The following is a 21,849-nucleotide window of genomic DNA, read 5'->3' on the forward strand; positions in this document are numbered from 1 at the left end:
AATCAAATATCCTTTATTAGGCATAGCAAACCACACATTATCAAACAGACACCGTATACAAATTGTGCAAAATACGATCTCAGCATAACAAGGTTTGTCCCAGTCAGATCTTTAACTCCAGAGGAAATCAGTTTGCATAAATAATACAATACAACACTACCACATCACCGATCAGTTAAGAACTACTAAATCTCTTTATAATGGCCCAGTCTTTCTACATGGACAGCACTCAAAAATTCAGCCACTATTAAAGTAGAATCATAGATTCATAGAGTTGGAAGAGACAACAAGGGCCATGGAGTCCAACCCCCTGCCAAGCAGGAAACACCATCAGAGCACTCCTGACATATGGTTGTCAAGCCTCTGCTTAAAGACCTCCAAAGAAGGAGACTCCACCACACTCCTGGGCAGCAAATTCCACTGTCGAACAGCTCTTACTGTCAGGAAGTTCTTCCTAATGTTTAGGTGGAATCTTCTTTCTTGTAGTTTGGAAAGTAATTTGATCATTCCTGTCCAAAAGCAGGTCCTGAACCGTTGGTAGCATAGAAATCAGCCTATTGAGTCGTAAGGCCTCTAATAATTGTCTTCTGGCATAAATGCCAAAATCACAAGAAAAGAAAATATGCTCCAAAGTATCAGGTTCCTGTTTACTACATTTGAAGAGATGCTCTGATTCTGGGAGAGCTAAATATCTTCCTCTCACTGTCATTGAGGGAAACATATTAAATCTGGCTAACATAAACAGCCTGCATAATTCACGATTCTTCAGATTTGTCATGTATCCGAAATTCTGTTCATGAAGCTGCCATCTACGCTCATCTATGTGTGCACGACACTTGTCTAAAATGATGCATGCACTCTTCTTAAGCATGAAGTGGATGTGGTTTAAGTTTTCCAGTTGGACTGAAGCTGGCTTGAGGAAAAACCAAGCCAGCAGCGATATTTGTTGAGAAACTACAGGGACAATATGGATTGTGGCTAATGTTCTGTGAATGTGGCTTCCAAAGCTAGCCATGGGAGTGCACTGGATGTGGAGCAAGCAGTAATGTGAACATACCCCAAGTCTCACTGGTATTAGTGGGACTTTCCTTATACTCAGCTTGCTTCTGAGTAGATATCTATAGAATAGCACTCTCAGTCTTGTGAAATTCAGTAAGATTTACCTCCGAATTGGCATGCATAAGATTTCAATCTTCTGAACAACAATATTTTGTCATTAGAATTGAGGCGAAGATTTTTTGGCTTCCTGCTACAAAGAAGAGAACAACAGATTTCTCTTTCTGAGATGACATGCTTCTTTATATCCCCATATGAATTATACTGCTATGGAATGTAAGGAAGTGTGTGGTTTCAAGAAGATGAACCACCGGAAAGGTCTGTCCTCTTTCACACAAACACATACCTGTTTATAAAGATGTAAGGTGTCCGTTATAGTCTGCTAAGGTTTCTGCACTTGCTCAAAAACCCAAAACTGCTTCCATTCACTGAAATGCATGCAATCATACTGCAACCTGTTAACAAACTCCCCCAAGATATTTTGAAATGTATTGTTTGATTTTGCTGACTTTTGAATCATTTCCCTTCGTACTACATAGCAAGTGCAAATTATATTTAACTGGTCTTTTTGCTGGCAAACTTCTAGACAATAACAACGCGAAAGGAACAATTGCAATTGGAGAATGGAAATGGTGGTTTCATTTAGAAAGTGCAAAATGTGAAATCACTTATTGCTGGAATCAATAGAAAGTCACCGAAATCAGCCAGAACCAAAGCATATAGCATAACATGGGTGCAATTGACCTGATAAAATGTACCTGAGGGGGGACAAAGGTCCACGAAATGTACTTTGAAGAGAAGTGACCATGTTTTATTAGCTCTGGAACATAAGGGTGTATATATGGAAAGACCAATGCTAAAGTTTTTTTCTGCAGGGGCACATGATTAAGCTCCACCCCCAGCACCATGGAGTACTATTAAAACTTAACCAAAGGCTTAGCCACACTTAGGCATGGTCTGCGCTTAAAAGCTCTGTGTCCGAGCACCTTTAGCCAGTGTGGTGTAGTGGTTAAGAGCGGTGGACTCGTAATGTGGTGAACTGGGTTCGCTTCCCCACTCCTCCACATGCAGCTGCTGGGTGACCTTGGGCTAGTCACACTTCTCTGAAGTCTCTCAGCCCCACTCACCTCACAGAGTGTTTGTTGTGGGGAGGAAGGGAAAGGAGACTGTTAGCCACTTTGAGACTCCTTCGGGTAGTGATAAAGCGGGATATCAAATCCAAACTCCTCCTCCTCCTTTTATTTTTATTTTTGCCCCAGAGCTTTTCCTGCAAAAACTAGCTGGAGGAAACAGCAGTCCAGGGAAAACCTAAATTGATGTTTGCTCTGATGGAGCACTAAAGAGCTTTTGTGGGGAAAGCTCTGGAGAAGGAGAAGGAGAAGGAGAAGGAGAAGGAGAAGGAGAAGGAGAAGGAGAAGGAGAAGAAGAAGAAGAAGAAGAAGAAGAAGAAGAAGAAGAAGAAGACGCCAACGCCAGGCAGATCTGTGTCTGGAAAGAGTGGGGCAAACAGTATGTGGGGATAAACCTTGAGTGGAGGAGGAGAGCTGGAGGAGAGGTCTGAGGTGCTCACAAACTTCTCATTCTCCGTAACACTCTGATACACTCCCTTATGTACGCACCAGCACACATGGAGGACACTGCTGAGCCCTTTGCACACACACATTGATGAAGGATTGTTCTCAGATTTCTTTAAACATGGTTAATAAGTTTTATATTGGTGCTCCATTTGAAGAATGACATATTTGAACCAATTATATATGTTTTTGTTTTGTGACCTAAAAGTATCCTCATCTTTCAACCATTACTACTCCAAATCTAATATGGCCCTTGGTTAAATAGTTCCACCTACCACCTTGCATGTACTTTTATTAAAATTTTAACCCAGCTATTTGTGGGATACAGCGCAATATTAATACCTTTTGGCCCATGAACTTTCAACAGGTCAGTTGGTTCTCTGTATGATTTTCTCTTCAGTGACTTTCATAGAATTGTAGAGTTGCAAGGGACCCCGAGGATCATCTAGTCCAACCCCCATCAAGGCATGAATCCTGCCCACAGCTGTTCCTGGGTGGGCTGGAACCATCAACCTTCTGGTTAACAGCCAGACACACTGACCCTTTGCACCACTTTGATAGTTACCAGGAAATCTGATATGTGTCTCCACGTGCTCTAGGGAGTAGAGAAGCAAGGCCTAGTGGATTTTCTCCTATGCCCTCTTTTGTATCTGGTCACTCTAAAAACAGTCTTTAGCAGCTTCTGCCTTCTGGATATTTTGGGCTCCACCGCCTATCAGACCCAGCCAGTACAACCATGAGCACCAGGTTGGGGAAAGCTGATCTGGAGAGGCTTCAACCCTGAGCAGCAGAACCTTGGAATAAGTGGAGATAAAAGAGCAGTCAGTTTGTTACAGTGGCAGAGGGTGGGGGGTGGTGGTGGTGGTTAGGGTTAGGGTGTCATCACTGGTGGGGGTGACAAAATGACAAAAATATGAGTATTAAAAAATTAAAATTAAAAATGGGGTTCACGAAACTTTTTAGTTCAGTCAACAAACATCAAGAAATGTGGCTGGCACTGGGTGCAGCGTGCCCGAGCCACATGGGGCTTGCATCTGCCCACCATCTCTCCCTCAGCCTCCCTACAGCAGAGGGGGAGGCAGCGCAGAGGCTCCACGCAGCGCCCCCCGCCCCCATGGGCGGCTTGCCCTGCCTCTAGCTGCAGGATGCGCGCCCCACACTGGGCACCCGAGCAGCTAGCTATGCCGCTGGTTTGCTACTCAAATGTTAAAATGACAGTGACTCTCTGAATATTGATTCCTATGCCTCTACCTGGTATAGGTAAACGTTCATAAAGAATGTCTTCTAATACAAAGACCTTACTGAGATCAGTAGAAGCCCCCCAGATGTCGGTACATCCCCATAGCTAACAAATGGCTACATTGGCTCTAGGAAAAGAGGAGGCGGCTACTGGTATAGAGCAGGGGTCCTCAAAGTAAGGCCCGTGGGCCGGATAAGGCCTGAGGTACTCGTTTATCCGGCCCGTGGTGACCCCCACCGCCCGATGCCGCCACCCACTCTTACCGGCACTGCGCTATGCAGCTGCCCACTTTCGGGTTAGAGGAGCACCAGAAATAGCTTGTGCGCATGCGCAAGCGTTATTTCTGGTGCACATCCAGGTTGGAGGAGGCCTGTGCACATGCACACAAGCTATTTCCGGTGCTCCTCCGACCCAAGAGTGTGCCAGAAATAGCGTGTGCACACGCATATGGGCACGCGCTCCCCTGCCCTCCACGCGATTGGCGCTGGAGACACTGGTCCGAGGCTCAGAAAGTTTGCTGACCCCTGGTATAGAGAGTGTGAAACTCCCTGATTCAAAGCTTCTTCTGAGCTAGTTTTGCCAAGCTCCTGGTGAGCCGCACACCCATCCCCCCTGGCATGCCACCTTGGTATCATCTCAAAAAATGCCTCTTTTGTCCTGCTTAAGGCATTGCCACGTGCCGTCTGGTTCAACAGCCCCTGGCAGCTGTCACAGAGGTACAGCTGGGCAGCTTTGTGAAAACTGAAGCTTGAGTGACAACTGGCAGGTGATTCAGATGACAAAAGAGGGGTCTCTTTAAGTTCTTTGCTATTTGTTTAAGGAGAACGTGTCGTTTTGTTGCTACTGGGGCTGTGTCGTGTGCTTGAACCCTGCATGTCCACAGATGCCAAATCTTGAAGTTTTTAATGTTCTCAAATAACCCAGCTGCCAAGTGAGTGGGGCTATCAGCTTGCAGTTCAGAGAGGCGAAAGCAAGGTTCAGGGTCGGCCTCTGGCATTTTGATCCTTCCAAGCAACATTCAAGTGTCCCGGCTTTAAAGTATCTCCAGGAGATACTTTTATAATAGATAACTATTATCCACAGACAGTTCTGCATCCTGAGGCTTATAAGTGCTGAAGGCTTGTCCACTTTTCATTGCAGCCAGCCTGCTAGAACCATTTTCTAGTCCTGTTGCCTCACAGTAAGCCATAGCTCTCTGTCAGCTTCTACCATACTTCCTTGTATGATGTAGGTAGGGTGGCTCAGTCAGTAGAGAAACAGACTCTTAATCTCGGGGTCCCATCCTGGGCAAAAGATTCCTGCATTCAGGGAGTTTGACTAGATGACTCTTGTGGTCCCTTCCAACTCAATGATTCTATTACCTTTTCTGCCTCTAGCATTCAGCTCATTAAGGCTGCAAACCTCATTAAGGCTGCAAAACTCAGTGGGACTTACTTCTCAGTAGTTGTGTGTAGCATTGCAATGTCAGCATTTTTTAATATAACAGATTGAGTTTCTCACCACCAACATACACTATTTTGGTGTATATTGGGTTTTAACGCTCATATATCCATAGTATTAGGTAACATACCAGCACAAATGCCACAAAAGGCTTGTATGCTTTTCTGAACAGATTAATCTGTTGTGTTGAGGAAAAACATGTCTGTACTATTGCTAAAACTTGGGTCCAACGGGTTCCTCATCTACTCCCCTGCTTCTTCTGCGGTGATTCATTAGCAGTTTACTGACTGCTACATCAGTCCCTCTGAGCAGCAAAAGGACACAATCCACTGGGACAGGAAAGTCTTGAGAGCCAGTGTGGTGTAGTGGTTAAGAGCGGTAGTCTCGTAATCTGGTGAACCGGGTTCGTGTCTCCGCTCCTCCACATGCAGCTGCTGGGTGACCTTGGGCCAGTCACACTTCTTTGAAGTCTCTCAGCCCCACTCACCTCACAGAGTGTTTGTTGTGGGGGAGGAAGGGAAAGGAGAATGTGAGCCGCTTTGAGACTCCCTAGGGTAGTGTCAAAGCGGGATATCAAATCCAAACTCTTCTTCTTTTTATGAAACAACAACAACAACAACAACAACAACAAAGCCTTAAGAAGCTGCTTCAGTTCTCCTAGTGGTAAGGTTAGCCCCAATTATAGCTCCCTTCATGGTTGGAAAAGAATCATTAGGACTTTGATTTGACAAAGGATCCCAGATGTGTGTTTACTTGTAAGCATCAATCAGCCATTGCATTTCTGTAAACTTCAATTTTTACATGTTGCAGGTATGAGATCCTGAAGATGATCCTGACGTCGACTTGAGTGCATAAACACAAAAGCAGACGCTGAGTGCTGCTCTGGCTGGTCAAATGGAACCAAGACCGTCTTCCTTAGAGGTTTGGTCCCCTTCAACCAGCTATAGCAGTGCTGCCATCACACATCCATCTGCAAAACATACACAGATTTCTCTCTCTGCCCCTTATCTGCGTTTGGTTTTACCTTACTTTTTCTATGCTGCGTGGCTGTCAGGGAGGGTGGGGGTACAGGTATTATCCGTCAGTGCCACAAACCGATCAAATCCTTAGCAGGGATGAATGTGTTCAGTCGCCAGTTTATTGTGCTGTGATGACGGAAAATCCAAATTATTCCTCTTTATAATCCCTTCACCTGGAGTAAAAAATCTAACCTTTGAAATAAGAAACGGACACAAAAGTTAAGTCGTCCACCAGTATAGGTAACAAAAGGGACGTGGGTGGCGCTATGGGTTAAACCACAGAGCCTAGGACTTGCCGATCAGAAGGTCAGCGGTTCAAATCTCCGCGACGAGGTGAGCTCCCGTTGCTCGGTCCCTGCTCCTGCCAACCTAGCAGTTCGAAAGCACGTCAAAGTGCAAGTGGATAAATAGGTACCGCTCCGGCGGGAAGGTAAATGGTGTTTCCATGTGCTGCTCTGGTTCGCCAGAAGCGGCTTAGTCATGCTGGCCACATGACCCGGAAGCTGTACGCCGGCTCCCTCGGCCAGTAAAGCAAGATGAGCACCGCAACCCCAGAGTCGGTCACAACTGGACCTAATGGTCAGGGGTCCCTTTACTTTTACCTTTTTACGGGTAGCAAACCCTTGAGAAAACAGACCCCTTGAAGATGAAGATCCTGTCATAGAATATTGCAGGATGAGCTAATTACAAAGTAAGTATCTCCTTGATTACGTTTCAAAATTCTAAACCACCTAGATCATTTGAAAACATCCTATTAAACTGTCTCAGCAGTTCCTTCAGTCGCAGTGGGGAAGCTAATTGGTTTGGGTAGAGAAATCATTGTGAATAGCCATATGCACTTCTATTAAACTGGGGGCTACTGTGAAGTTACTCTACAAAATACATTTCTATTTCCCTACAGAATCCAAAGTACTGTAATACTTAGGAAGAACTAGAAATTGGAGAGCAGGAGATTTGGCTCTTTTTAATAAAAATTCCAATCCCCTTATTTTGTGGGGAATATTTTTTTTTTTTAATGAGATTTGGGGCCAATCATAGGTATTGTTGCAAAGCATAGAGTATTCATTTGGAATACTTCATGTTCAACATTGTTATACAAACTAAGAGTGTTAGATAAATTTTCCTTTATTATCTCCCTAATTTTATGGTAGAGAGTGGACCTTACAGTTACCATCAACTCATTCAAATGATCACAGTGGATTTTCATATGAGGGACGGGTCCACCTGGCTCTGCAATATTACTGATATTTTGCAGATCAAGAGGTATTTTTGGTTCAGTAAGCAAATTTAAATCAATATAGCTGATTCCACCACATTGCTCTCAGCATGGAATCTCAAGCAATCTATTTCATCAGAATGGAGTCCTTCAAAGCTTTGCTGCTGTCGCATGGGACATTAAATTATATTTCCCCAGCTATTTTTAATGTTAATTGTCAAGAAGCAAAATAGTTTGCCAATGATTGTTGAGCTGCCAAGGAAGAGCTACTGCACATCAGACTGTAAGTCAATTGCCTTTCCTAACTTGTGCATGTTAACAAGCGGAACTCAAAAGCTTGCTTATTCTACAGATTGAATAATACCCAGCCAGTCCAAACAATACAGTGAAGATGCATTCAATTTTTCTTGAAGCTCTCATTTCCCACTCACTTTGCACTTAGGAGTCATTATGCTGCTCTGTGGGTAACGAGGGTTTCCTTCCTGCCATCTCTGTCGTTGTCTGCGAAGACGTATCTGTCACAAATCTGCCACTCAACAAATGTGTCAACCACTACCACCAAACCACACCTGAAGTATAAAATCTATTTTTCTGAGCTTGACAATAAAAAAATAAAAATCAGGTACATAATAAAGTAGCATTATGTGTCACAGCAATAAGTCTATGTCTCATCTCTGTTCCTTGTGAAGTATACTTACAATTTGTTTTCTTTTGCAATGCGAATTACTCTTGCCACATTTCCACAGCTTGCTGTGGGTACTCTTGATTTGTGGTGTGGGAACCATGGCTCAGTAGCAGAATGCCCCAGATTGAATCCCTAGGATCTCCTGGTAGGGCCGGGGAGAGCCCTGCCTGTCTGAAACCTGCTGCCGGAGCACGATTTCTGATCTCATCCTGAAGCAAAGTTCTTAACCCAAGGTACTATTTCTGGGTTAGCGGAGTCTGTAAGCGGAAGCGCCTGGAACCTGAGATATAGGAGAACTGCTGTACAGGATAACTGCTGCCAGTCAGTTTAGACCAGGCTTCCTCAACTTCGGCCCTCCAGATGTTTTGGGACTACAATTCCCATCATCCCTGACCACTGGTCCTGCTAGCTAGGGATCATGGGAGTTGTAGGCCAAAAACATCTGGAGGGCAGAGGTTGAGGAAGCCTGGTGTAGACAATAGTGAGCCAGATGGACCCCAATGATCTGTCTTGATTTAAGGCAGCTTCTGGTGTGAGTTAGAACTTTCTGAATAGGGGTAACTAATCTTTGCCTGTATTGCTTGAGTCTGTGCCAATATCTGATCTCCAGTAAATATTGAATTGATGCACTTTGCTGGCCTGTTGTCAATTGGTGTTTGCTTCTGAGCTTATTTCCCCACAGAGCCAATGGAACGGTTAAGAGCCCCATTACTTCCCTCCAACTATACAGTTCTATGATTCAGTGCAGGTGTCCTACTTGTGGATAAGCTGCACGTACAAGTTGGAAGTGAACCCATGTTGCGTGGCATCCTCTGGCATCCATACAGGATGAACCATTGATCGCCCAGAGTTCCAGACTACATAGAACGGTCCCTTCCGTCAGACATCTGCGCTTTCTGCATAGATACCAGTGGGATGGCTACTCAATGTGGGTCCAATTCCTACTAGGATGTACAGTTAACCTCAAGCAGGACACCTGAATAGGACTCATCTGGGGGCTAACTGGCATTTATTGGCTGAACCCTCCTCTTCTGAGAAGTTAAGAAGCTAGGTACGTGTCACATCAGAGGCTCTGTGACAGATTCAGCAGTATAAAATTTATATTCCACTTTTGCTATCACAAAATACTTACAGGAAATCATGTCATGCAGAGGGAGCGTCTTTTGGTTTTTTATAATCCCTGAACAATGAGAAGGATGTTCCAGTACATTTAATAATAATAATAATAATAATTAAAAAAAAATTTTATTTATATCCCACCCTCCCCAGCCGAAACCAGGCTCAGAGCGGCTAACAACAGTAAAATGATACAACATTCTAAAATCAGTTCATTATAAAATCAGTTCAAATCAAATTAATGGCAACCATTGGGCTAGAGTTCTGTGAGGATTGCCAAAGGAGGGGGTCAGGCTGTGCCCTGGCCAAAGGCCTGGTGGAACAGCTCTGTCTTGCAGGCCCTGCAGAAAGATGTCAAGTCCCGCAGGGCCCTAGTCTCTTGTGAAAGAGCGTTCCACCAGATCGGAGCCACAGCCGAAAAAGCCCTGGCTCTGGTTGAGGCCAGCCTAACCTCTCTGTGGCCTGGGACCTCCAAGATGTTTTTGTTTGAAGACTGTAAGGTCCTCCGTGGGACATGCTAGGAGAGGTGGTCCCACAGGTACGAGGGTATTCACTCATTTGTTTATTGTGCTACTGCAAGTTTGCGTATTTGGACGTGAAAATATACAAAAATACCAAGCAAGCAACTCTTATTTCACAAACTCCAGTATTCTCTTTACAGTCGTGGGAAACATAAGATGCTCCAGAACATGATATGAGAAAATGTCCTATAGGAAGAATGAGTGTTAGGTTTCACATGACTAACTCCTAGCCAGAAAGAATGTGACCCATATTGACTGAATATTTCCGTAAATGGCTAAAGAGAAAGCACCCTCTCTCAGATGGAAGAGTTTCCATGAGCCTCTCTGCTCAGAACTCTTGAGAGGAAATTGTGTTTTCTGTTCCAATGCGGTAAACTGGTACACAGTTTTGACACGGCTGGTGTTAAACAGAGTTTCCAAACCAAAGAATCAGGATTACCAGATTCCATACGGGTTAACATTCCTAGAAATAGTTGTTGTTGGGGGGGGGGGACAATTCAGTTGTATATTCCTACATCAACTGGGAATATAAGCAATAACTGGGTGCATGCAAACAGTCAATTTTTAACATGTTAATTCTAGCACCATTGCTATATTATCAGAACAGTAAAAATTCTATGAACATTATCCAATTGCCAAGTAGCAGAAATATTCAGTTATTACAAGTAAGCCGTTCACACAGCTGGGAAGAGGGGTTAGCATTTGCCCCACCCAGAGGAAGGGTGGGCAGCCAAGATCATCAGGCATTTGCCAAGGCCCATATCCCAGCAAGCTTGGCGCCTAGAGGATCCTTAGAAAAAAGTGTACATATGATGACTGAGCATTGCCTAACTACTTCCAAGAATACAACGAGGGAACTGTTATTAATATTACTTTATAAATTTCTGTCCTGCCCTTCATAGAGTCGGAACTGGTAGAGACCTCAAAGGTCATCTAGCATCTAATCCAGTCCTCTGCTGATGCAGGAAACCTACTATTCAAGCATCCCTGAGAGGCGGCTTTCCTGACTCTGCTTTAAGAAAATATGGTGAAGGAGAGTCCACCAACTTCTGAGAAAGTCTCTCCCACTGTCAAACAGCTTCCCCATATTTAGTATAAGGCTATGTACACACGATACCTTTAGGCACATTCGTTAAAAGAATTCTGGGCCCTGTAGTTTTTTAAGGCTTGCTGGGAATTTTAACTCTGTGAAGCATAAACTACAGTGCCCAAAATTCTTTGAGGGAATGAGTGTGCTTTAAAGGTATAGTGCACACAAAGCCTAAATCATTTTCCTTGTAATTTGAACCCATTGACTCAGGTATTGCCCTCTAGAGCAACAGAAAACAAATTTGCTCCATCTTTGTGAAAGCCCTTCAAATATTTGAATTCATATTGCCTCTTAAAGGTAAAGGGACCCCTGACCATTAGGTCCAGTCGCGGATGACTCGGGTTGTGGTGCTCATCTCGCTTTATTGGCCGAGGGAGCCGGCGTACAGCTTCCGGGTCATGTGGCCAGCATGACTAAGCCACTTCTGGTGAACCAGAGCAGCACACGGAAATGCTGTTTACCTTCCTGCCAGAGCAGTACCTATTTATCTACTTGCACTTTGACGTGCTTTCGAACTGCTAGGTTAGCAGGAGCAGGGACGGAGCAACAGGAGCTCACCCCATCGAAGGGATTCGAACCGCCAACCTTTTGATCAGCAAACCCTAGGCTCTGTGGTTTAGACCACAGCGCCGCCTGCATCCCTCTCATATTGCCTCTTAATAGTCTCTTAAACCTAAACATACCCAACTCCTTCAATCTTTCTTTGTAGAACTGCATCTCCAGACCCTCACCCATCTTTGTTCCCTTCCTGTGGGCATGCCCTAGGTTGTCAGTATCCTTATCAAAATAGTGGTGCTCAGAACCAGACAAAGCACTCCAGAACAGAGTAGTACCAAGCTTCTCATGAACTGTATTTGTGTTGATGCAGCCTGGCGTTGCAATGCCCTTTTTTAATGTCTGTGTTGCACAGCTGACCAGTGTCTTGTATGTGGTTTGCTAAAGTCCCTAGGTGCCACACATCTGGTATTTGTGCATTTGATTCTTTCTACCCAAATGCAAAACTTTGTGTTTATGTTAGACAGGTCTCCATCCACACAGTTCAATGTCATCTGAAAATTGAATGGGCACCTCACTCTCTTTCTTTGCCATGTCATTCAGGAAGATGTAACAACGTCAAACAGAACTTTGTGGCACCCCATTTATCACTTATTTCTGGGCTGAGGAAGAGCCAGTGATAAGTGCTGCATCAAACAGCTACAAATTCAGTTTTACCGGCTTACTAGCAAGAATATCATGGGGAACTTCACCAAAAGCCTGGCTTCAATATAAAAGCTTCCAGGTTGGCTTACAGTACTAGATGAAAATAAAAGAAAATCCAAAAACCTTTGGAATAAAACCTCAGAAATATTTGCTACTAATCCCTCACAGGTTAAAAGGACAGGAGAAAGGAAAAGATATTCCCCTGGTGCCAATAAGAAGGCACCAGAAATTCTCCCGATGGAGAACATTCCATAGGTGGGCTGCTTTAGGTGGTGTGTTTGTTTGTGTATAGTACGCTAAATGTGGATGCCTTTATCACATCTGCTTTGGTTCAGAGAAAGTGAGCATTCTGGTTAATGGATTTACGCTTCCATTACAATCTCATGTGCGAGAAAAGCAGGATCATACATATAGTGCATAAATAATACCATCAGTAAGAATATGTCTATTCCAACAAACTAGAAATTATTTTATAACTGAAAACAAACTGTATGCAGATTTTGCCCTCTATAAATTACATTATTTACAAGCAACCTCAGGCTGGGGAAACACAACCAGGTGGGTGGGGTATTAAATTATTAATTATTATTATTAACAGCAGCAGCAGTGAGGGTGGGATTTTGTACATGATTTTGTTTTGTTGTGTAGCTTACGTCTACACAATGCTCCAATTAGGTCTGGATAAACAATGTGGTACAATAATCTTGAATAATTCTTAGTTCAGATATGCCATCTCCAGTTACCTATTCTTTCCTGAGGATATATTTAGATTTCATGCAGGGTAAGTATTAGAATAACAGGAGTGTTTATTTAAAAGCATTATACTCAGCTTGATCATTCTGTTAAGGCGGGAACAACTTTTATATCAAAACAATAACCATAAACTAGGTTTGAAAGACAATATAAAATGAGAAACACGGGACAACCTTGACGGGTTGGTAGGGAATCATCCTGTAAAATAGACATACAAAATGACTAGCTTAAAAGCAATTACAGTGGTACCTCGGGTTAAGAACTTAATTCGTTCCAAAAGTCCATTCTTAACCTGAAACTGTTCTTAACCTGAGGTACCACTTTAGCTAATGGGGCCTCCCACTGCCACGTGATTTCTGTTCTCATCCAGAAGCAAAGTTCTTAACCCGAGGTACTATTTCTGGGTTAGTGGAGTCTGTAACCTGAAGCGTCTGTAACCTGTACACTAAACTTGAGGGGATTGGGAAACTCTATCAAAAGAAAACACATCACCTTGTACATAAACACCGTTAAACCACACATTGCCTTCCTACAGGAAATACACAACCCACCCCAACAAAGCAAACTCCTATGTGAACCCCTCTTCAGTCAACAATGGGCGGCATCTGGCTCAGAAAAGGCCCATGGAGTAGCCATAGTACTCGGTAGATACCTGAACTTCAAAGCCACAACAGTGCTAAAAGACAAAAAAGGGAGATTCGTTTTTGCTAAAGACTAGATGGCAAAACTAAACTGACAATTGGCTCCATATAAGCCCCAAACACAAAACAACTAGAGTTCTTCCAGAAAACACTAAACAAATTCCTCTCCTCCGAAGGGGAAGCAATCCTAGTAGGTGACCTCAACCTAAATATGAGAGGCACCTCCCTGAAAGACGGAAACCCCAAACAATTAGAGACTCCTACAAACTAATGAAAATGCTAAAAAACAGAGGCCCTTATGACATCTGGGGAGAAAATAACCCAGGAGACATCAGCCACACATTCCAGTCCAGACACCATGGCGCAATGTCCAGACTGGACAGCATTCTGCTAACACAAGGCTTCATCCCCCTGGTAGAAACAACAAACCTTGCTAACATTAAAATCACAGACCATGCCCCAGTAGAAGCTACCCTCAAAATAGGAGAGGAAGCACAAACTACCCCATCATGGTCCTTCAGCCCCATCCTAATCACAAACCAACTAGTGAGAGAGAATCTCTTGAAAACTCTCCAAAACTACTTTAAGGATAGCAATGTGGGCGACATTGCAACCCCTCTCCTCTGGGACACAATGAAAGCAGTCATCAGATGAGCGTGCTTTATGGAAAGGGCATTCCTTTAAAAAACAAACCTCCTTAAAAAATGGTAAATTAGAACAAGACATTACAACCCTCTCATAACACAACAAACAAACAGGAGCAAAAAAAAACCTCATTAAAATCATAGAACAAAAAAGAAGAGAAATTGACTCTCTAAAACAATGACTAACATCCTATATTCTAAACAACGCTTTTACAAATATGGCGGGAAGAACTCCAGACTATTAGCAAACAGATGCAGGAAAATATCACTCAAAACAAGAATACACTGTGTCACTAAAAAAGACGGTAACATAACATCCTCCACCAAAGAAATAACCTCAGAATTTGCTGCATTTTACACCATTCTATACACCTCCCACAACCTACCTGAACAGGAAATTGGAAGACTCTTAACAGGGCTGACCATGCCAACCTTAACTGCAAAGGAACAAGAATTAATGGACAGCCTTATCACCCCAGAGGAATAGAGATGGTACTCAAAAATCTGAAACCGCACAAAACCCCAGGTCCAGATGGCTATACAGCAGAATTCTACAAAAAATTAAAAGAACCCTTGATGCCTTACATGACCTGCCTATTTAGTGACATCATAAAAAGGCTCCCCACCCCTAAAACCTGGGCCTCTTCCAAAATAGTCTCTATCCCAAAACCACTCAAAGATAGCCTCAAAATAGAATCACACCGCCCAATATCATTGATAAACCAACAGTACAAGATATTCACATCAATCCCGGCTATTATTATTATTAAAGCTACAGGGAACCAGGCAGAGGGCCTTCTCGGTAGTGATGCCCGCCCTGTGGAACATCCTCCCATCAGATGTCAAAGCGATAAACAACTACCTGACATTCAGAAGACATCTTAAGGCAGCCCTGTTCAGGGAAATTTTTAATGTGTGACATTTTAGTGTATTTTTGGTCTCTGTGGAAGCTGCCCAGAGTGGCTGGGGAAACCCAGCCAGATGGGCGGGGTACAAATAATAAATTATTATTATTATTATTATTATTATTATTATTATTATTATTAACTGCCTAAAAAACTTCCTACACCAACTTATCGCCCCGGACCAGGCAAGCTTTGTTCCTGGTCGCAACATAACAGATCCCTTTAGGAAACTACTGAATCTGATAGAACACAGCAAAACAACCAAACTCCCACTGACAATCATATCCCTAGACATCCTTAAAGCCTTTGATTGCTTAGAATAGACATATCTATTAGCAGTATTAACTAACATTAAATTTGGCCCCAACTTCCTACAAACTCTCAAACAAATTTACTCCCAAGCCTCAGCAAAATGCTGAATTAACAATATGGACTCCAATACCACAGCAATCCAAAGAGGCACAAAACAAGGGTGCCCACTGTCTCCCTTCCTATTAATCTTGGCCCTGGAACCCCTAGCAATCTGACTCCAAGCAGACCCAGATATCAAGGGTGTAGAAATAAAAGGTAAAACCTACAAACTTGGGCTCTTATATGGTATGTTCGTAGCAAAAGGAAGAACAAAGAAACAGAGGGGTCACTCAGAGGAGAAGATGGTGAAATGCAAACAGGGGACACAGAAAGGGCTGAACTCCTCAATGCCTTCTTTGCCTCAGTCTTCTCCAATAAAGAAAACAATGCCCGACCTGAAGAATTTGGAGCAAATGATTCAGCAGAGGAAACACAGCCCAGAATAACTAAGGAGATAGTACAAGAATACTTGGCTAGTTTAGATGTATTCAAGTCTCCAGGGCCAGATGAACTGCATCCAAGAGTATTAAAAGAACTGGCAGATGTGATCTCAGAACCACTGGCAGTCATCTTTGAGAATTCCTGGAGAACAGGCGAAGTCCCGGCAGACTGGAGGAGGGCAAATGTTGTCCCTATTTTCAAAAAGGGGAAAAGAGAGGACCCAAATAATTACCGCCCAGTCAGCCTGACATCAATACCAGGGAAGATTCTGGAGCAGATCATTAAGCAAACAGTCTGTGAGCACCTAGAAAGGAATGCTGTGATCACCAATAGTCAGCATGGATTTCTGAAAAATAAGTCATGTCAGACTAACCTGATCTTGTTTTTTGACAGAATTACAGCCCTGGTAGATGAAGGGAACGCAGTGGATGTAGCCTACCTTGATTTCAGCAAGGCATTCGACAAGGTGCCCCATGATATTCTTGTAAAGAAGCTGGTAAAATGCGGTCTTGACTATGCTACCACTCAGTGGATTTGTAACTGGCTGACTGACCAAACCAAAAGGGTGCTCATCAATGGTTCCTCTTCATCCTGGAGAAGAGTGACTAGTGGGGTGCCACAGGGTTCTGTCTTGGGCCCGGTCTTATTCAACATCTTTATTAACGACTTGGATGATGGACTCAAGGGCATCCTGATCAAATTTGCAGATGACACTAAACTGGGAGGGGTGGCTAACACCCCAGAGGACAGGATCACACTTCAAAACGACCTTGACAGATTAGAGAACTGGGCCAAAACAAACAAGATGAATTTTAACAGGGAGAAATGTAAAGTATTGCACTTGGGCAAAAAAAATGAGAGGCACAAATACAAGATGGGTGACACCTGGCTTGGGAGCAGTACATGTGAAAGGGATCTAGGAGTCTTGGTTGACCACAAACTTGACATGAGCCAACAGTGTGACGCGGCAGCTAAAAAAGCCAATGCAATTCTGGGCTGCATCAATAGGAGTATAGCATCTAGATCAAGGGAAGTAATAGTGCCACTGTATTCTGCTCTGGTCAGACCTCACCTGGAGTACTGTGTCCAGTTCTGGGCACCACAGTTCAAGAAGGACACTGACAAACTGGAACGTGTCCAGAGGAGGGCAACCAAAATGGTCAAAGGCCTGGAAACGATGCCTTATGAGGAACGGCTAAGGGAGCTGGGCATGTTTAGTCTGGAAAAGAGGAGGTTAAGGGGTGATATGATAGCCATGTTCAACTATATAAAAGGATGTCATATAGAGGAGGGAGAAAGGTTGTTTTCTGCTGCTCCGGAGAAGCGGACACGGAGCAATGGCTCCAAACTACAAGAAAGAAGATTCCACCTAAACATTAGGAAGAACTTCCTGACAGTAAGAGCTGTTCGACAGTGGAATTTGCTGCCAAGGAGTGTGGTGGAGTCTCCTTCTTTGGAGGTCTTTAAGCAGAGGCTTGACAAGCATATGTCAGGAGTGCTCTGATGGTGTTTCCTGCTTGGCAGGGGGTTGGACTCGATGGCCCTTGTGGTCTCTTCCAACTCTATGATTCTATGATTCTATGATTCTTTGCAGATGACTTGATAGTCACAACACAGCAACCACCCTAACTAAAGAACTCAACACATTCACAATGGTGTTGGACCTACAAGTAAACTTTGCAAAATCTGAGGCTTTGTGCTTCAGCACACTCACACACACACACACACACACACACACACACTGCATACCCAAAAGGAATTCACCAACATCGCAAAGATAAAACACTGGTTCACCAAATTCAGGTACCTAGGGGTTCAAATAACCAAAACCTCAACAAACTTTACCTCCACAATTACAAGCCCCTGTGGCGACAAATCAACAGAGACTTGAGGAAATGGAACAACAAAACAGCAATGATCAAAATGATCACCCTCCCAAAACTAACCTTTTTATTCCAAACTCTCCCAGTCTGGATTCCCCAAACCCAACCGCAGAAGTGGCAGCAAAAAAACTATTTTCTCACACAAAAAGCCAAGAATAAGCCCAAAATACCTGCACCTCCCCTCCTCAGAAGGAGGATGGGGAATCCCCAACACAGAATCATATTATTGTGATACCTCAAGGTTACAGACACTTCAGGTTACAGATGCTTCAGGTTACAGACTCTGCTAACCCAGAAATAGTACCTCAGGTTAAGAACTTTGCTTCAGGATGAGAACAGAAATCACACGGTGGTGGCACGGCAGCAGCGGGAGGCCCCATTAGCAAAAATGCTGTTTACCTTCTCGCCGGAGCGGTACCTATTTATCTACTTGCACTTTTTGGTGTGATTTTGAACTGCTAGGTTAGCAGGAGCTGGGACCGAGCAACAGGAGCTCACCCCGTCAAAGGGATTTGAACCGCCAACCTTCTAATCGGGAAGCCCAAGAGGCTCAGTGGTTTAGACCACAGCGCCCGCGTCCCTCTACCAGTTTAATTCTGGCCTCAGAACTAGTCCTTTTTTATCACCTGTTTAATACAGCATCTGCTTAATGGGAAAGTATGCATTATATGAGTAGATCAGTTACCTTGCAATATATTATTTTGCAATCAATAAAACTGCATCTAATAAATAACTATTGTTGTTTATGGTAAGTATCATAGGCGAATAGGAAAGAGAACTCATAACCTTTCAAAACAACTTGGAAAAGTTATTTCTACCTATCATTGCTATAGTTATTAAGAGGTATGTTACCTCCGCAAATGGCATATAGAAACGTATTGTTGACGTTTAATCTTGAATATATATCTACAAGGGAGTTACTCAAATTCCATCTTGAATCACTGCTCCTGATTCCATGAAATCCAAAATGGCATCTCTACAGATACCAAATACTTGTTTTAATAAGGAGTGCATGCATAGTGAGTCCAAGCCATTTATGGCTGCTATGTAAGTGTTTTACATGCTTTGCACATATTTTTCGAAACACAAGCTTGTCTCCTTCACAGATTATGGGTTTTGGGTGAAAAGAAATGTTCGAAGCAGCCCCCATTCCAGTGGCCCACGAGATCAGCCACGATGCCAACCCAAATGAAATGCCACACATTTCCCCCTTCCCAAGGAGGCTGCCTTCTCCACTCCGAAGTGCTCTGCAAAAGTGTTGAATGTAGGGCAGGCTGACTCAGCATTGCAACCACACAGCTAGGCACCTACGCAGGAGGGGAAGAGAGCTAGACATGGGCTCCGTTAAAAGCACTTGTTGGCTGAAACACCAAAAACAAAAATGGCCCATATTTTAGAGGTCTGGGTTGGTTGCCATAGATTCATTTCAGCAGACATTCCTGGAAGGAGCTTGAAAAGCTGTCTATGGTTTTTAACTGTTATGAGTGAACAGAAACCTCCTGAGAAGTCACTCAGGGAAATATGCAAGAGAAAAACAACCACATGCCCTCCATCAGCTTTCCACAGCGCAGGACCACCAGCGGTGTTTTCCGGGACAGGTACAAAATGTGTGGTTGCCCAAACTGCCCCTCTGCAGATCTGGCCCAAAGTATTGCTGCTCACCACCCCAATTTCTGAGCGGTGCAAGGTCTCAGGGCTTTCGGGCACTTGCGCAGGGCTCGGATGGAGGGGCAGCAGAGATTGTGGGGTCTTCGTGATATATGGTTTATTTAGAGCTCTGTACAACCTGAGCCTACAATGGAGGGGTTCACAGCATTCAACACCCTTAAAGGTCTTGCTTCTCCCTTGGACTCAAAGAGAAATCAAAGGTTGCCCGCAAACGTTGCTCTGACTCTCTCTCTCCCTCCAACTTGCTGATTTACTTCCATTTATTTATTTAATAATGATTATTAACTTTATTCATAGGTCTTTATTCATTTACTGTAATCAGTCAACAGGAATGCACAACGCCAGAAGGCCAATGGGCCTCTTTAAAACCGCCCAGGACACACACACAGGAACCCGTAGAAAATCTTTATTGGTTAGACTGCAATATCAGCCAGACCACAAGGTGACGCTGTAGCAGGCATGGTGTGTGTGCGCAAACACACACACACACACACACGCATACAAACAATCTTTGTTAGTTCGCAATATCCACCAAGATTACAAGCTGGCACTGTCGCATTAGAAATATAGTGGTACCTCAGGTTAAGAACTTAATTCGTTCCGGAGGTCCGTTCTTAACCTGAAACTGTTCTTAACCTGAAGCACCACTTTAGCTAATGGGGCCTCCCGCTGTTGCTGCGCCGCCAGAGCACGATTTCTGTTCTCATCCTGAAGCAAAGTTCTTAACCCGAGGTACTGTTTCTGGGTTAGCAGAGTCTGTAACCTGAAGCGCCTGTAACCTGAAGCATGTGTAACCAGAGGTACCACTGTAAATGTAATCAGCCATTTTAAGTAATTAAAAGCTGCTACACACACACACAGTCGGGGACACAGGTGGCGCTGTGGTCTAAACCACAGAGCCTAGGACTTGCCGATCAGAAGGTCAGCGGTTTGAATCCCCATGACACGGTGAGCTCCCATTGCTCGATCCCTGCTCCTATCAACCTAGCAGTTCGAAAGCACGTCAAAAGTGCAAGTAGATCAATAGGTACTGCTCCTGCGGGAAGGTAAATGGCGTTTCCGTGCACTGCTCTGGTTTGCCAGAAGCAGCTTAGTCATGCTGGCCACATGACCCAGAAGCTGTATGCCGGCTCCCTCGGCCAATAAAGCGAGATGAGCGCCGCAACCCCAGAGTCATCCACGACTGGTCTTAATGGTCAGGGGTCCCTTTACCTTTTATGGGTCACAGTGCTGCCGAGCAAAGGTGCCCTGAGCTTATTGGGCACAGAGCGAGGTTCCTTGGTATATTAACCAGTAAGAACTTAAAGAAAACTGGACTGCATTGCAGTCCAAGACCCGCTTGGACTACTGCAATGCGCTCTACGTGGGGCTACCTTTGAAGGTGACCCGGAAACTACAACTAATCCAGAATGCGGCAGCTAGATTGGTGACTGGGAGCAGCCGCCGAGACCATATAACACCGGTCTTGAAAGACCTACATTGGCTCCCAGTACGTTTCCGAGCACAATTCAAAGTGTTGGTGCTGACCTTTAAAGCCCTAAATGGCCTCGGTCCAGTATATCTGAAGGAGCGTCTCCTCCCCCATCGTTCTGCCCGGACACTGAGGTCCAGCTCCGAGGGCCTTCTGGCGGTTCCCTCACTGCGAGAGGCCAAGTTGCAGGGAACCAGGCAGAGGGCCTTCTCGGTGGTGGCGCCCGCCCTGTGGAATGCCCTCCCATCGGATGTCAAGGCGATGGACAACTACCTGACATTCAGAAGACATCTGAAGGCAGCCCTGTTCAGGGAAGTTTTTAATATGTGACATTTTAGTGTATTTTTTATCTCTGTTGGAAGCCGCCCAGAGTGGCTGGGGAAACCCAGCCAGATAGGCGGGGTACAAATAATAAATTATTATTATTATTATTATATAGTTGTTTCAGAGCAATGTGTTTATTTGTATTTACACCTCTTTTTTGTAACAAGTTTAAGGACAGTTTGCAGTAAAACTTTGGAACTCTTTTCTTGGTGTGGAGAGTTTACCGAGTCATACTCTGCGCAAGGTCCAGATCGGGGAATTGCATTCACATAACTTTAACAAGAAGCCCACACGTACCTCTACTCAGAAGTGCAGGAGGAGGAAGGAGGTGCTCAGGAACAATGTCCAGCACGTAAGCTGGTGCAGAAATCTATTTTGCTTCCAGAGGACACCCTTGTATGCGGAGGACTGAAGCAATGGCAGATGGGAAATGGAAGACCCATCTGCCCCCCAAGCAGAGCTGCAAAGGCACCACCATCACACCTGGGACTGAGCTCTGCTCCTCACCTGGCTCATTTTGCAAAATCATAGTAACACCTCAGTATCTAGCAGGTGAGTGATTGCAAAAGGCATTATTCCCTGGGTAGCTTTTTTAAAAAAATGGTTATTTA

This window comes from Podarcis erhardii (genome assembly GCF_964252035.2).
Source record: "Podarcis erhardii genome assembly, chromosome: 3".
In the NCBI taxonomy this organism is placed as follows: Eukaryota; Metazoa; Chordata; class Lepidosauria; order Squamata; family Lacertidae; genus Podarcis; species Podarcis erhardii.